Raw genomic sequence first — 15,069 nt, 5'->3', positions numbered from 1 at the left:
GCACCAGGCAGGCAACACAAACTTCAGAATTCTTGATCTTGGCCACAGAGAACAGCGTCTATTCTCCTGACTATACTATCCCTGATTACAGCTCCTCGGATGCTGCCTGAACTGCTGTGCTCTTCCAGCACCACTAATCCTATTCCCGATTACAATTCCATTTCTCTTTTCTCCCTATTCTTGAATGGCTGTCTGTACCGTGGTGCTATTGCCATTTTGCTCATATTCTCTACAGGCCTAGCTTCTATCCACACAGGGAGCAAGAATCTCAAACCCCACCCTGTTAGACATGTTCAAGGGCTGAGGCTTCCTCAGTGGATCCCTGTCCCTTCATTGTCCATAGTCACACCCTCCTGTCTCTGACCACTGACTGAATTGGAGATAGTTAATCTAAGAGGTATGAGTGCCTCCTGAAACATAGGCAGTTAGGTAGCTCTCTGCCTCCCTGATGTGTCGCAGTTTTCAAAGCTTAAAATCCAGCTCAGCAACTCTGAGCTGAATTTCCTCAAGCAACCAACCCTTCTTACAAATGTGGTCACAATGAACCACAATGGAGTCCCACATCATTCAGTTACAACACATTGCCTGGCCCTGCAACTTTATTTTATTTACTCAGTTCTTAATTTGAATTATAAAACTATCCTGCTGGCCTTTCAATATTCTCCTATTTACGTTGAATCTGATAGAAACCTCTGATAGATAGTCAAATTAGCAGCTATTACCAGCCAATTAGCTTTTAGTTGTCCTGTGATGTCACTCTTCCATTTGTGCAGGGCTCCTGATGCTGGGCTTCACTTTATCCTGTAAAAAGAGTTTACAAACTATAAACCGAAAACGGCAGGCAAAAAGCACTTCTTTCCCTTTGCACCAAATTCCTATGATGCTTCCAAACTCCCCTAACCATAGATTTACTCAGGCAGTGTCTCAGTCTGGGTATAATGGCTCCTTCCTCACTGTGCACACCTTGCTCTTCAGAGGACTGCTCTCATTTCCCCAGTTCCTCAGCACCCTGCACATTACCTTATTGCCTGCTCTAATTGTGCAGAGTACTGCACACCAGGAAGATGTGGCACACTCAGTCTAGACTATGCAGGAAGGCTCTCCCTTCTCAGACCAGTCCACACCATGAAACTGCATCTGTAGCAGCTCCATAGTCTTCCCATCATGGCCCTGGTAGCAGCATGGGCACACCGGCTGATTGACCAACTCATTATATCAAAAAGAAATGTCTGCCTCATTCTGACTCCCATCTCCTCCCCGACTTCCATCAATCTTTCAATCGTTACTTTCAGGAGTCCATCGTCATACTTACATGGTGTAAAATGGAGTATTTCACCCCTCCTCCCTCCCACAGCACCATTGAAAGTGTTACAGATGTTAGAGCGCTTCTGTTCTGCCTCCACTTCATTTTAAGTCAATGCCATTAGCTCCTGCACCATTGAGATGCCAATGTTAGATATGTAAGCAACAATGGCATGATGCAGCAATGTGAACCCTAAGCATGTTACTTCTGTATTTATTGTAAATTGCAAATAGATGAAGGAATGACTGGAATCAAAGTGTAGCTGAAGACCATGTATTTGCCCCCTCAGTGTCCTCATGTCCAGTAGATGTGAATTTCACATTTTTACCCAACAAACTGACAGTGGCTCCACCCTCCCTGGGTCTTGTCCCAGCCATATTTTAGTTGTGTATTCCAGCTAAAGAGCTAAAGTGATGGCAGGGAACACAGCTTGTGGTGGACACAGTTAACCCTGTCACCAGGTATCCCCCTCTGCCCCCCAAACCCCCCACCCCCTCCACCCTCTCACCCTCCCCCCGAAGAGCAACCGTATACCCTTCTACCTCACACTACTCCGACAGTCCATTGCCCCCAGGTGGAGAACTATCACATTAAACTTTGCCTCCAACTATCCTTTGTGCCCTCTGAACCCTGGCATTACACATTAATGGAGGTTCTATGGAGGATGCAGGTGATGTCACTGCCAGCAACCTCCCTTCCACAGCCAATCAGGCCATGCAATGCCGTTTCACCTATTCCTTGATATGTTGAGGTTCCCTGTTGCCATTCTTGTCTCCACCCAAATCGGTGCCTCTGCTGTCACTCATCCCCACCCCACCCCCACCACCTAGTTTGTTGCATACGTTGCATAAGATAGGAAACTGAATAGTACTGAGGCAAGACGTGCCAGTAATAAGGTGATTAACACACAGTCATTCCCCTTAATTGATAACTCATCACTGTCTTGTGAGAAACCGCCTCACCTCTTGGTAGATGCATAAAACACTACAGTGAATGGATCCTGATGCTGAGACAAGCCTTACCGGACGTCTCACTGGATTCTGCCACAAATCTCACCATAATCCATGGAGTTCAAACTCCTGGAAGAATCTGCCATGAATTTTAAGAGACTACTACTCAACAAAGAAGTATAAATTCAGTGACTGTTTGGAGGGTGCGATCATCGAATGTCATACCTGATAAGGTATCATAGAATGTTCAAAGGAATGGACTTAAGAGGGAGAAATGTAATATAAACTGAATTGCAACCTCCTGGGTGCTGTCTCAGACTGTAAACATAAAGGGAGAAAGGACTCTCGGCAAAGGAAATGTTACATGTCTTTGTCTTTCAAGGATACTCAAGGACAGATCTTCAAAGCGAGTACAACTCTGGTCTGTGTGTACTAATGAAAGATGTGTTAGTGATCTGAGATGCTGATTTGTGAATCTGAACTGAGATTAACAGGTGTACTAGCCATGGTATGAATACTAGTGTATTCTGAAGGTTAATCTAAAAAAAAACACTTAGTCACCCTTGTATTGCAGGTAAAGATGTCCCTTGCTCTGAATGTTAGAAGCCAGCTTGCCTACAGATGTACCAAAAGGAAACATGATAAAAGGAGGGCTCTCTCATTCTCAGGGTTTCCAAACAACCCCAACAAATGGTAAGAGGTAAAAGGATTTTAATCAATCTGCAAAGCCATGTATTTCAAAATCGGCGATTCAACTATTAATGTTCAACCATCTGCTTCATGGATAAGGCATAGAGACTGAGCCATAAATCCTCTAACTCTTTTTTTTTGAACTTATTTCTCAGTTCTAATGTGTAGGTATGTGTACTGTATTGTTACTTCTTCTCGTGCTTAGTAACTAATAACTTCACTCTTTTGTTAACTCAAGAACTCTTTTCAAACATAAATTAATTTGTTCCGGAGAAAGGTATCCATGAGGGAATGTATCATTGTAAACTAAACTTGTTCCAACCAACAGAGGGTGGATGGATAAAGAAGGGGAGCTATTTTAATCCCCTTCACCCAAGGGTTTAAAATCTTTTGATCTATCCTGCCCGTTACTGTAATAAATTAGGGAACTTTGCCCAGTTGTAACAGGACCAAGAAGGAGAAAGAGATAGGGAACCTGAAATTGAAAAGAAGAAACTCCTAAGAGCAACTTGAGAGGAAAGCATCAAAGTATGAGCCAAGGAGAAATTAATAGAGGCAATTGGATGCACCTGTGTATGTTTGGCTGTGAGAGAGGACTTCCATGTTAACTTCCAAAAAAGGGAAAAAGCAGCTCAGTTTTGAAGCCAACCTATTTTCCCACAGTTTTTTGTTAACGATTAGAAAGAATACAATGATTTGTTTGCAGCTGGGAGGCACGGATCCTAATTTATTCTACCGATGGTGCAGAGAGATACAAAGGCAAGGAGACCGGCTGTTTCTTTGCTGGCTCTATTTTGATTTCTTTCAAAGATAACAAATTGAATTTTGAAAGCAAACAGAAGTTCACAGAGGGAACCAGACAAGAAACCAGAGAAAGAAAGGAATGGGAAGGGAGGCTGCTTAAGGATGAGTTGGTTTTCTATCCCCTTGCCACACACCCTCAGAGAAAGCCGTTGAGAATGATAGGAATTGGACAGTGCGTTAAGGATGCATTGAGTGAAAGCTGAGTAGGGAGATGGGAAGGTTAAGAACATTAGAATATAACAGATGGGGCCAGTAGATGTAATATTTAATAGGATCATGGATGAGTCTGAACGTTAACTCCCTTCTTGTCTATTCCCAAAGCTCTTTAGAACTCAACAATCTATCTTAAACCTGATTAAGCTCAATGATTGAACACCCATATTACTCTCTAGTAGAGGACTCTGATAATTCCGAATTTTCAGAGCAAATTAGTTTCTCCATATCTCCATCCTAAGTGGCTGTTTTCTTATTTTAAAATGATGTATTAGACTCTCTACCACTGGCACCTATCCTGAAAAGTTCTTATTGAAGGGCAACACTAAAATCTCTCCTCATATGGCAACTCTCTCATCCCAGGAATAGGTCGAATGAAGTAAAGCACTCAGATAAAAGCAAAATACTGCAGATGCTGGAAATTTGAAACCAAAACCAAAAATGCTGGAGAAACTCAACCAATATGGCAGCTCTTATGGATAGAGAAACAGAGTTAATGTTTCAAGGCTCTCCTCCAGACTGGCGGTTGGTAGGACAGGGTATTACATATATGAGAATCCTTAGTTCAGCAGGGCCAGTTGAACTCAGTGCTGGATTGGCGCCAACAATTTTCAGTTATATTCAAGTTCTGTGCTATGAAGCAAGTCCTTTCATCAAAAGTAGTTGCTTGTAAGGGAATCGACAAGCTGTGGAACAATGGATGAGTGAACCGAAATGTTGACCACTGAAGATATTGAAGGCAGCACTTTAAAACTGCGTCCATTCATTGGTACATGTTTACTAAGGTAAAATTAATAAAATATGCCTATTTCCTCATATGTTAGTATAAATGGCTCCGTCAACTTAAAGAGGAAAGTATCAGCATGCACCTTTCCTCCATTCATTAACACTCTTGTATTCAGATGGTAGAGAAAGATATTATGTTATCTCATGTCAATTGCTAACTTGGATGTACAACTCTTTATTTCTTCATCCAAGGTTTCAGTAGATTTACATACAGCCATGAGGATAGGCCCCGGGATAGATCCCTGGAAGACTGCCTTTAAACAGATCATTGTTGGCAGCAAACTCTCCAGCCTTCAGGACAACATCGACCACAACACCATACAACCCTGTCATGGCAACCACTGCAAGACGTGTCAGAATTTCGACATGGACAATACCATTACACTTTGGGACACCACCCACCACATGTGTGACAGGAACGCATGTGACTTGATCAACGTTGTCTATCTCATACACAGCAGCCAGGGATGCCCCACGGGATGGTATATTGGTAAAACCGTGCAGATACTATGACAACGGATGAATGGACACCACGCAACAATGGCTAGAAAGGGATGTTCCCTCCCTGTCAGGGAACACTTCAGCGGTCAGGGGCATTCGGTCTCGAATCTTCGGGTGACCATCCTCCAAGGCGGACTTCGGGACAGGCAATAACACAGAGTGGCCAAGCAGAGGCTGATAGCCAAGTTCGGTAACCAAGGGGGTGGCCTCAACCGGGACCTTGGGTTCATGTCACACTACAGGTGACTCCACCACACCATACACTCTCTCAGTCACACGCACACGCAGACACACACACACACACACACACACACACACACACACACACTTCTCAGGCATATACTCCGTCACATTCGCACAAGCACTCTAACAAGCATGCATACACATTCGCACACACACTCTCACAACGCACCAAATTCCTTGAAATCAAGCTTATAATAATGTCTGAATGTGGAATGTTGATTAACTGGTTAGTGAGGGCTTTAGATTTGGTAATCTTGGGTACAGCTCAGCAAACATGCCCAACTCCCAGTTGGGACAAAGAGAATGAATGTGGAATCTGGGTATTTGGTTGTCCCGGTCTTGTATCATTCTCTCCTATTGAACTTTTTTTAGATTAGATTCACTACAGTGTGGAAACAGGCCCTTCAGCCCAACAAGTCCACACTCACCCTCCGAAGAGTAACCCACCCAGACCCATTCCCCTACACTTAACATTACGGGCAATTTAGCACGGCCACCTGCACATCTTTGGACTTTGGGAGGAAACCAGAACACCCGGAGGAAACCCGCGCAGACATGGGAGAATGTGCAAACTCCACACAGACAGTTGCCTGAGGCGGGAATTGAACATGGGTCCCTGGTGCTGTGAGGCAGCAGTGCCAACCACTGAGCCACTGTGCTGCCCCATACTTGGAAGGGAAAACTCAGCCATTAACCAACGGTCACATCTATTTGTCTAGGTAGGGAGGTGTTATAATCAAACTGAAGAGAGCCTGTCAATATTCAACATTCCTGATGAAGGGCTTTTGCCCGAAACGTTGATTTTCCTGGTCCTCGGATGCTGCCTGACCTGCTGTGCTTTTCCAGCACCACTCTAATGTAGTCAATTTCCACCATTTGACTTTAATACCTTAGACTTTTGTAGACTAAAATGGTTTTAGAAAGGACACTGCTGATCTAAGATGGCTGCTGTGATCACCTGACAGGCTGAGGAACCCAAATGGAATATACAAAACAGGTTGCAGCATAGTTACCATTGTATTCAAGCAGCACTGAAAGTCAATGAGATATCAAGAAATTTTGCTTTACTCACATGTGCACGATTAATTTGCAAAGTGGGAAACGAAAAGCTGCCTACAACTAACCAATTTGGAATGAAACAATGACCCAGATACCAGAATCTGCAAAGGAACTGTGTGTCAACAGCAGCCTTTGAGCAATAATGAAGGAAGAAGGCAAAATGGTCTGATGGCATCAAGGATATTGAAAGATGTTCTCTTCCTCTCTCCCAATCTCAGAAACCAGTGCTGGTTGAAAGAAGTAATTTGGAAAACCACCATTTGATCACTTGAGAAACATAAGAGCATAAGAATCTAAGAAGTAGGAGCAGGAGTAGGCCATCTGGCCCATTGAGCCTGTTCTGCCTTTCAATAAGATCATGGCTGATCTTTACGTCCGCTCACCACAATTCCCTCATTAAAATCAAAAATCTATCGATCTTTGCCTTAAAATCATTCACTGAGATAATCTCTACTGCTTCACTGGGCAGGGAATTCCACAGATTCAAATCCCTTTGGGTGAAAAAGTTCCTCCTCAACTCAATCCGAAATGGACTCCCCCTTATTTTGAGGCTATGCCCCCTCGTTCTAGTTTCATCCACCAGCGGAAACAAGCTCCCTTCTTCAATCTTATCTGTTCTCTTCATAATTTTATGTTTCTATGAGATCCCCCCCCGCCTCATGCTTCTAAGTTCCAATGAGTATAGTCCCAGTCTACTCAATCTCTCATAAGACAACTCCTTATAAGCAAGGTTACTGGCCAGCTTTTCCACTCTTGAGGGAACAGGACAACAGCTCAGCAGTAAGGAGTGAGAAAATACTCTCACAAATCGTGTACCCTAAAATCTTTAAACTGCAACTACCTTTACTTTCTTGTCTGTATGTACACCCTCTCTCTTTTTAACTGGAGTACCTGCCTTTGTGTTTGATGTCAACGCTACTTCCAGGGTTGTAAAATAAAATTCCATATTCTTTAATTCCAGAAAACCTCAGATTTGCCTGCTTCATTTTAATCTGTTTAACTCAGTTTGAAATGAAGTATGATAGCTACATGCTAAACAAGAAAAATAAAAAAAACTTTGTCATGGCCAACTAAAGATGGATTAAAAAGAGAGGAACTAATCACCCCTTTTCATCTCGTCGTAACAGCACGTTAAAGCTGCCATGTTTTCGTGAAGGTTTGTAGGACTCTGTGTAAACACTTGTCAACAAAGAGTTAATATTTGCCAAAGAGAAAATATTGATGAGAAAAATATTCCAGTTTATAATATCATAAATGAATATTTACAAAATGTGGAATAAATATAACTTATGTTTTGCCTGCAAAAAACATTGCTTTTCTGTCTTACTTCTACTGACAAAACTATCAAAGCATTACTTAAACTGCACTACATGAAAAATGAATAACTGCAATGTTTTCTGTCCTAGACTTTGCATTCTAAGCATGCGACTTCTTAAAAATGCCCCAGTGGGGTACCCAAGATTACTGTGGAAAACTGTTCAGAATGATTTTCATCAGTTCCAGGCCAATCTAAAGCATTTTACAGCTGGTTTATTGCTATTCTTCTGTTGTTTAAATTGTCTTTCATGTCAAAAGTCTTTTCCTGCTTACAAATCATCAGGAAGAATTCTGGCGGCCGTACTGTTCGCCTAAGCTACTCCAGGGGTTCCTGCCTTTGATCAGTTGTATCATTTGCAATCGAGTTAAAAATAGGAAGCTGCTGGGATAAGCTTACTCCCTCACCATATCCTGGGTTTCCCTTGTGCTTAGACTGAATTTTTTTTTAATATGCTGCTTTGTTGTTTTTCTTTGGTGCCTGTGAATACAAAGTACAGCACAGGAGGTGGGTAGGATTTGGAAGTGCCCCTACTTGCAAATCTACTGTTCAGCCCATGTTGAATGGGGCCTCTTGATAAACAGAGTGGATGGTTAATCCTTTCAGGAAGTGTTAGTTATAGAACATGTACATGGGGTCAGTCTTCCCTCCCCATGAAAAAGATGTGTACCATGTTTGAAAAGCCAATCGCTGAGTTATGTGGCCCTTCCCTTTAAGATTGTTACATGTAAAAGGAAAATATTAGAGTAAGAGTCGCTTCAGCCAGTCTTGAAAACCTTGTCCTAATTAGTCATAAGATTGGAGGCAAGCAATTGAGTTTGTTAGCACCAGTTTCCAGGATGCAATGAGTGGTTCTAGAGCTTGGAAAAAGCATTGACAACAGGAGCATAGACTTGTGGGGTGTATTTGTACGGGGGTTAATATGAACTCAGTGAACTTCTGCCAAAAGTTTACAGAATGGAAAGATCACAATATTAATTAGCGACCATCACTGACTTTCATGGTGCAAGACCATTTTGGACCTCAACTTTTTAATCAATTTGTCCTTAACTTCGCAAAGTTAAATATGCATTCAGCCGGAAGAAGGGGCCTCCACCAGTAAGTGCTATTTAAAGGATCCATCATTCATCAACAGCTTACAGGTTATTTTCTGGCTGATTAATTCTTGCCTTTGCTTTAATTATTTAACTTTTTGTTGCTTTCCGTAGTTGCTTCGATTTACGAACAGTTACAAGGGATCAGCGTGTCAGACATTGAAGGACGTTTGAGTTCTGTAGAAGAGTCATACCAGACTTGAAACATCAATTCTCTTTCTCTCTTTCCATAGTTGCTGAGTTTCTCCAGCATTCTCTGTGTTTGTTACTGAAGGATATGTTGCTGACTTCAGATTTTATTTACTCAGCATTTGCCCAAATACATAATGGTGCTGTTCAGCATTCCCCTAGAAACTTCACAAAGCATGTAGAATGATGACAGGCCATAAAGAGTAGTGTGTGATAAAGCAGTTAGGACCAACAAAGTTAACTGATATCATGCAACATCCATAAGGATAGACCAGGGCTGTTTCCTCTATTTCCAATTTCTGTGTTTGTTACCAAAGCTGTACGAGAATGTTTCAGGCGTAGCAATGTGAACTTACTCTTAATTCATCTTGATTTCTCACACAGACCATCATGTATATCAAATGTTATATAACTAGCTATTAAATATTACATAATGAATAAATTCCGTTTATCAAATACTTACCTGCTTCACATATCGACATTTCATTGTTGGCAATTGCAGTGTCGAATGATCCCAATAAGATGAAGTGGTTGCTGTGAATCTACATAAGAAATCCCAGATAATTTTAGCAGAAAACAATTTACAATAAATACAGTACAGGAAATCAAAACATACGGGAGGGGGAGGAGTGGCTTTGCAACAGGTTTGAACCATACAATGTGCTTGGGGACTAATTCTACCCCCGAACTGTTTGTACAGTTCAGCCTCCTCAAACCTGCTCTAAGATCATGGCTGATCTGTTTGCGTTTTGAACTCTCTATTCCAATCTACCCTTGATAACCCATTATTTCCCTTACCCAGAATCTATCCACTTCTGCCTTACATCATCACCCTGCCTCTACTGCCTTTTGAGGCAGTGAGTTCTAAAGTCACACAAAATTCTGAGGCAGAAAGAAAATCTTCTCCTGCGTGTTCTGAACCGGTGACCCTTAATTTTAAAACAGTACCCCCACATTCTGGGCTGATCCACAAGAGGAGACGACCCTTCTGTGACAATGTTGTCAACCTTTCTATGACAACTTTGTCAAGATCATTCAGGATTGTATTCAGGATGACCTAAAATTTGACACCTATTTCAGCCACAATTGCAACCTCAATGCAGAGCAAAGGTCACTTTGCCAATGGCTGTGATAGTGACTGAAGTTTGGACTTTAATATCTGTGGGTCACATGAGGCATGAGCTAGCTTGACTTCCAACATCTTACTGTTATGTGAGGGGGTCACCAAAAATCTATATTCAAAAAGAGCTAACCAAATTTCAGTTACTCTTGCCAAAGACAGTGTTATCCATGCTTTGGACATTTTAACCAGCTTATATGTTAAAATATTTCATGCAAGCGGCCTTGTCAGTGAGGCAGACAAAAGGACACAGAATTCAGTTTGTGGTCCAGCTCAATTTTGCTAACAAAATATTCATTGTTAAAACATCATGTGAGCATTTCCCAAATTCCCACAATATTTATGCTCTATCTAGCTCTATCCATCTGAGAAAGGATATTACCTGCAATGATCCATGTGTTTGAGCTGGGCCATTGGAATAGCCTTCTTCTCTGACATAGGGCTGGCTTTCTTCCACGAGGCCAATCTCTCAGGTCAGGATAGATCCTCTCTCTCTTTCTCCGTTTCCAGATGGTCAGAGCTCCAGTGCTGGGCCATGTCGAGTCTTCACTGAGGGGATAGCTCTCGAGTATATGTCTTTATTCCCCCTCAGCCCTGAAGTTCTAGAATGCTCTGTGGCCTTTGTCCAATGGGGTCATGAGTTGGGTTGAAATCATTCAATGGGGTGTGCCAACACTCTTCACTGTTGCCATACTGGTGAGGTGTAAAGTACACATCTCTGGACTCTGGATGGAAGTAAAGATGCCAGAAAGTCTGATTGACGTAGGGCTGTTTGTATCTTGGTGGAAGTGAGGACTGCAGATGCTGGGGATCAGAGCTTAAAAATGTGTTGCAGGAAAAGCGCAGCAGGTCAGGCAGCATCAAAGGAGAAGGAGAACGGACATTTCGGGCATAAGCCCTTCTTCAGGAATGAGGAAGGTGTGCCAAGCAGGCTAAGATAAAAGGTAGGGAGGAGGGACTTGGGGGAGGGGTGTTGGGAATGCGATAGGTGGAAGGAGGTTAAGGTGAGGGTGATAGGCCAGAGAGGGGGTGGGGGCGGAAAGGTCGCGAAGAAGATTGCAGGTCAAGAAGGCGGTGCTGAGTCTGAGGTTTGGGACTGAGATCAGGTAGGGGGAGGGGAAATGAGGAAGCTGGAGAAATCTGCATTCATCCCTTGTGGTTGGAGGGTTCCTAGGCGGAAGATGAGGTGCTCTTCCTCCAGGCATCGTGTTGCCATGGTCTGGCGATGGAGGAGGCCAAGGACCTGCATGTCCTTGGCGGAGTAGGAGGGGGAGTTAAAGTGTTCAGCCACGGGGCGGTTGGGTTGGTTGGTGCGGGTGTCCCAGAGATGTTCTCTGAAACGTTCCGCAAGTAGGCGGCCTGTCTCCCCAATATAGAGGAGGCCACATCGGGTGCAGCAGATGCAGTAAATGATGTGTGTGGAGATGCAGGTGAATTTGTGACGGATATGGAAGGATGAGGGGGGAGGTGTGGGTGCAAGTTTTGCATTTCTTGCGGTTGCAGGGGAAGGTGCCAGGAGTGGAGGTTGGGTTGGTGGGGGGTGTGGATCTGACAAGGGAGTCGCGGAGGGAGTGGTCTTTCCGGAACGCTGATAGGGGAGGGGAGGGAAATATATCCTTGGTGGTGGGGTCCGTTTGGACGTGGCGGAAATGACGAAGGATGATCCGATATATCTGGAGGTTGGTGGGGTGGTAGGTGAGGACTAGTGGGGTTCTGTCCTGGTGGTAATTAGAGGGGCGGGGTTCAAGGGTGGAGGAGTGGGAAGTGGAGGAGATGTGGTGGAGAGCATCGTCAACCACGTCTGAGGGGAAATTGCGGTCTTTGAAGAAGGTGGCCATCTGGATTGTTCGGTATTGGAACTGGTCCTCCTGGGAGCAGATGCGGCAAAGGCGAAGGAATTGGGAATATGGGTTGGCATTTTTACAGGGGGCACGGTGGGAGGAGGTGTAGTCTAGGTAGCTGTGGGAGTCAGTTGGTTAATAGTATACGTCCGTGTTGAGTCGGTCTTCCGAGATAGAGATGGAGAGGTCTAGGAAGGGGAGGGAGGAGTCTGAGATGGTCCAGGTAAATTTGAGGTCGGGGTGGAAAGTGTTAGTAAAGTGGATGAACTGTTCAACCTCCTCGTGGGAGCACGAGGCGGCGCCGATACAGTCATCGATGTAGCGGAGGAAAAGGTGGGGGGTGGTGCCAGTGTAGCTGCGGAAGATGGACTGTTCCACATATCCTATGAAGAGGCAGGCATTGCTGGGGGCCATGCAGGTGCCCATGGCTATTCTTTTGGTTTGGTGGAAGTGGGAGGATTGGAAAGAGAAGTTGTTAAGAGTGAGGACCAGTTCAGTCAGTCGAAGGAGGGTGTCAGTGGAAGGGTACTGGTTGGTTCGGTGGAAAAGGAAGAAGCGGAGGGCTTTGAGGCCTTCGTGATGGGGGATGGAGGTGTATAGGGACTGGATGTCCATGGTGAAGATAAGGTGTTGGGGGCCGGGGAAGCAAAAATCATGGAGGAGTTGGAGGGCATGGGTGGTGTCCCGAACGTAAGTGGGGAGTTCTTGGACTAAGGGGGACAGGACCGTGTCGAGGTATGCAGAGATGAGTTCGGTGGGGCAGGAACAGGCTGAGACAATGGGTCAGCCGGGGCAGTCAGGTTTGTGGATTTTGGGCAGGAGGTAGAAACGGGCGGTGTGGGGTTGTGAGGCAATGAGGTTGGAGGCGGTGGATGGGAGATCCCCTGAGGTGATGAGGTTATGGATGGTCTGGGAGATGATAGTTTGGTGGTGGGAGGTGGGGTCATGGTCAAGGGGGCAGTAGGAGGAGGTGTCCGCGAGCTGGCGTTTAGCCTCAGCAATATAGAGATTGGTGCGCCAAACTACCACCGCGCCTCCCTTGTGTCTTAGTTCCCATTATTCACTGCAGCCGATAGCTGCTGACTGTTGTTTGATTTAGTCTGGCCAATTTTCTGTCAGGCCTGATTCCTCTAGTTGTGGGTCAATTTAGAATGCCCAATTTTGGGACTCTGGTCACTTGACCACATCAGGTATATCGAGCAAGTGCATGTTATACTGGGATTGCTGATCAGTTGTTTGGGCACACAACCCATTCTGCTACGTATAGGAACTGAAAGGGATTCCTTTTCCTCAGTGTACAGTTGGTGTGAAACCATAGGCAGCAAAGCATGCAGGTCAGCACCAGCATCCTGCCAGCAGTCATTGTCCACTTCGGGTGGAATCTTGTTGGGACCTGAGCAATGTGGACAGGGTAGAGATTTGTAGCAGATATGGATGAGACATCCGGTGAGATCCACCTTGACTTTGGCAACATCTTGCACATCCTTCATGTTGTTGCCGAGCCGTGAGGGAGTTGCTCACTAAGCAGCAGCACTTTGCCAGTTAAGGGGCTGATAACTTGGAAAGCACCTTATTAATATTCCAACTTGCCTCATTAATATTCAGCCTCCAACGTGCCAAACACGTTCAATGTCAAGAATGCTCCATATGGAAGTCAGAGTGAGTACCTGACAATTTTAGCTCGTCTCTTGATCTGAAGGATCTCTGCGTTGTTTAGAATTAAACAGCATCCCATTGCACAATCCGTATGTACCAGCCACAAGCATCCCGCGCACAGTGACATTAGAGTCGGACATTTGCCAACTTCTCATGATGATCATGGCACCTCTTTGATCTGTTTGCAGGGTGTTTCAGAAGTACAGATATGCATTGCAGGATGCTGTGGTAGCTAGCATTGAAAAGCTGCAAAAATCACACTTGGCTTGTTGAGTAGGCACTCAGCTCGCCGACTGGACCAGGTCACATCTCTGGGCTGCTCACTCTCTTTGTTAGTTCTCAATCTCTCGCTTGGCAACTGCCCCCATGCTCATGGCATCTATGCCTTGCCTGCCAATGTCATGGCAGCTAGCATATTTGTGCTTCAGGTAGAGCCAAAGGCTATTGGCACTGCCCTATTAAAAAGCAGAAGCATAGACAAGCTATTTATGTTTGTCAGCAGGGGTTTGTCTGGTAGGGAGGGTGGAGATCCTGTTGCATGGCAAATTAAGGCATTAACATCAACAGCACATGCCAGTTGCCTGCATGGCAATTGCACCATGCATTTAGAACATAGAACATAGAACAATACAGCGCAGTACAGGCCCTTTGGCCCTCGATGTTGTGCCGATCCAAGCCCACCTAACCTACACTAGCCCACTATCCTCCATATGCCTATCCAATGCCCGTTTAAATGCCCATAAAGAGGGAGAGTCCACCACTGCTACTGGCAGGGCATTCCATGAACTCACGACTCGCTGAGTAAAGAATCTACCCCTAACATCTGTCCTAAACCTACCACCCCTTAATTTAAAGCTATGCCCCCTCGTAATAGTTGACTCCATATGTGGAAAAAGGTTCTCACTGTCAACCCTATCTAAACCCCTAATCATCTTGTACACCTCTATCAAGTCACCCCCAAACCTTCTTTTCTCCAATGAGAACAGCCCCAAGTGCCTCAGCCTTTCCTTATACGATCTTCCTCCCATACCAGGCAACATCCTGGTAAACCTCCTCTGCACCCGTTCCAGTGCCTCCAAATCCTTCCTATAGTATGGCGACCAAAACTGCACACAATACTCCAGATAAGGCTGCACCAGAGTCTTATACAACTGTAACATGACCTCAGGACTCTGGAACTCAATTCCTCTACCAATAAAAGCCAGTACGCCATATGCCTTCTTCACCGCACTATTTACCTGGGTGGCAACTTTCAAAGATCTCTGTACATGGACATCAAGATCCCTCTGCTCATCCACACTACCA

General features: G+C 44.6%; 1 long non-coding RNA gene across 1 annotated transcript; it reads right to left on the bottom strand.

The window, feature by feature from the left end:
• Positions 1–721: 721 nt before the first annotated feature.
• Positions 722–10,740, bottom strand: LOC140485481 (uncharacterized). Its single transcript, XR_011962347.1, has 3 exons — positions 10,650–10,740; positions 9,611–9,689; positions 722–801 (listed from the first exon to the last, which is right to left on the bottom strand). It is a non-coding gene; the product is annotated as an uncharacterized lncRNA (long non-coding RNA).
• Between the last annotated feature and the right edge of the window lie 4,329 nt (positions 10,741–15,069).

This window comes from Chiloscyllium punctatum, chromosome 14, assembly GCF_047496795.1.
Source record: "Chiloscyllium punctatum isolate Juve2018m chromosome 14, sChiPun1.3, whole genome shotgun sequence".
In the NCBI taxonomy this organism is placed as follows: Eukaryota; Metazoa; Chordata; class Chondrichthyes; order Orectolobiformes; family Hemiscylliidae; genus Chiloscyllium; species Chiloscyllium punctatum.
Note: the sequence above shows the minus strand (reverse complement) of the source record. Positions and strands in the feature narration are given on the sequence as shown.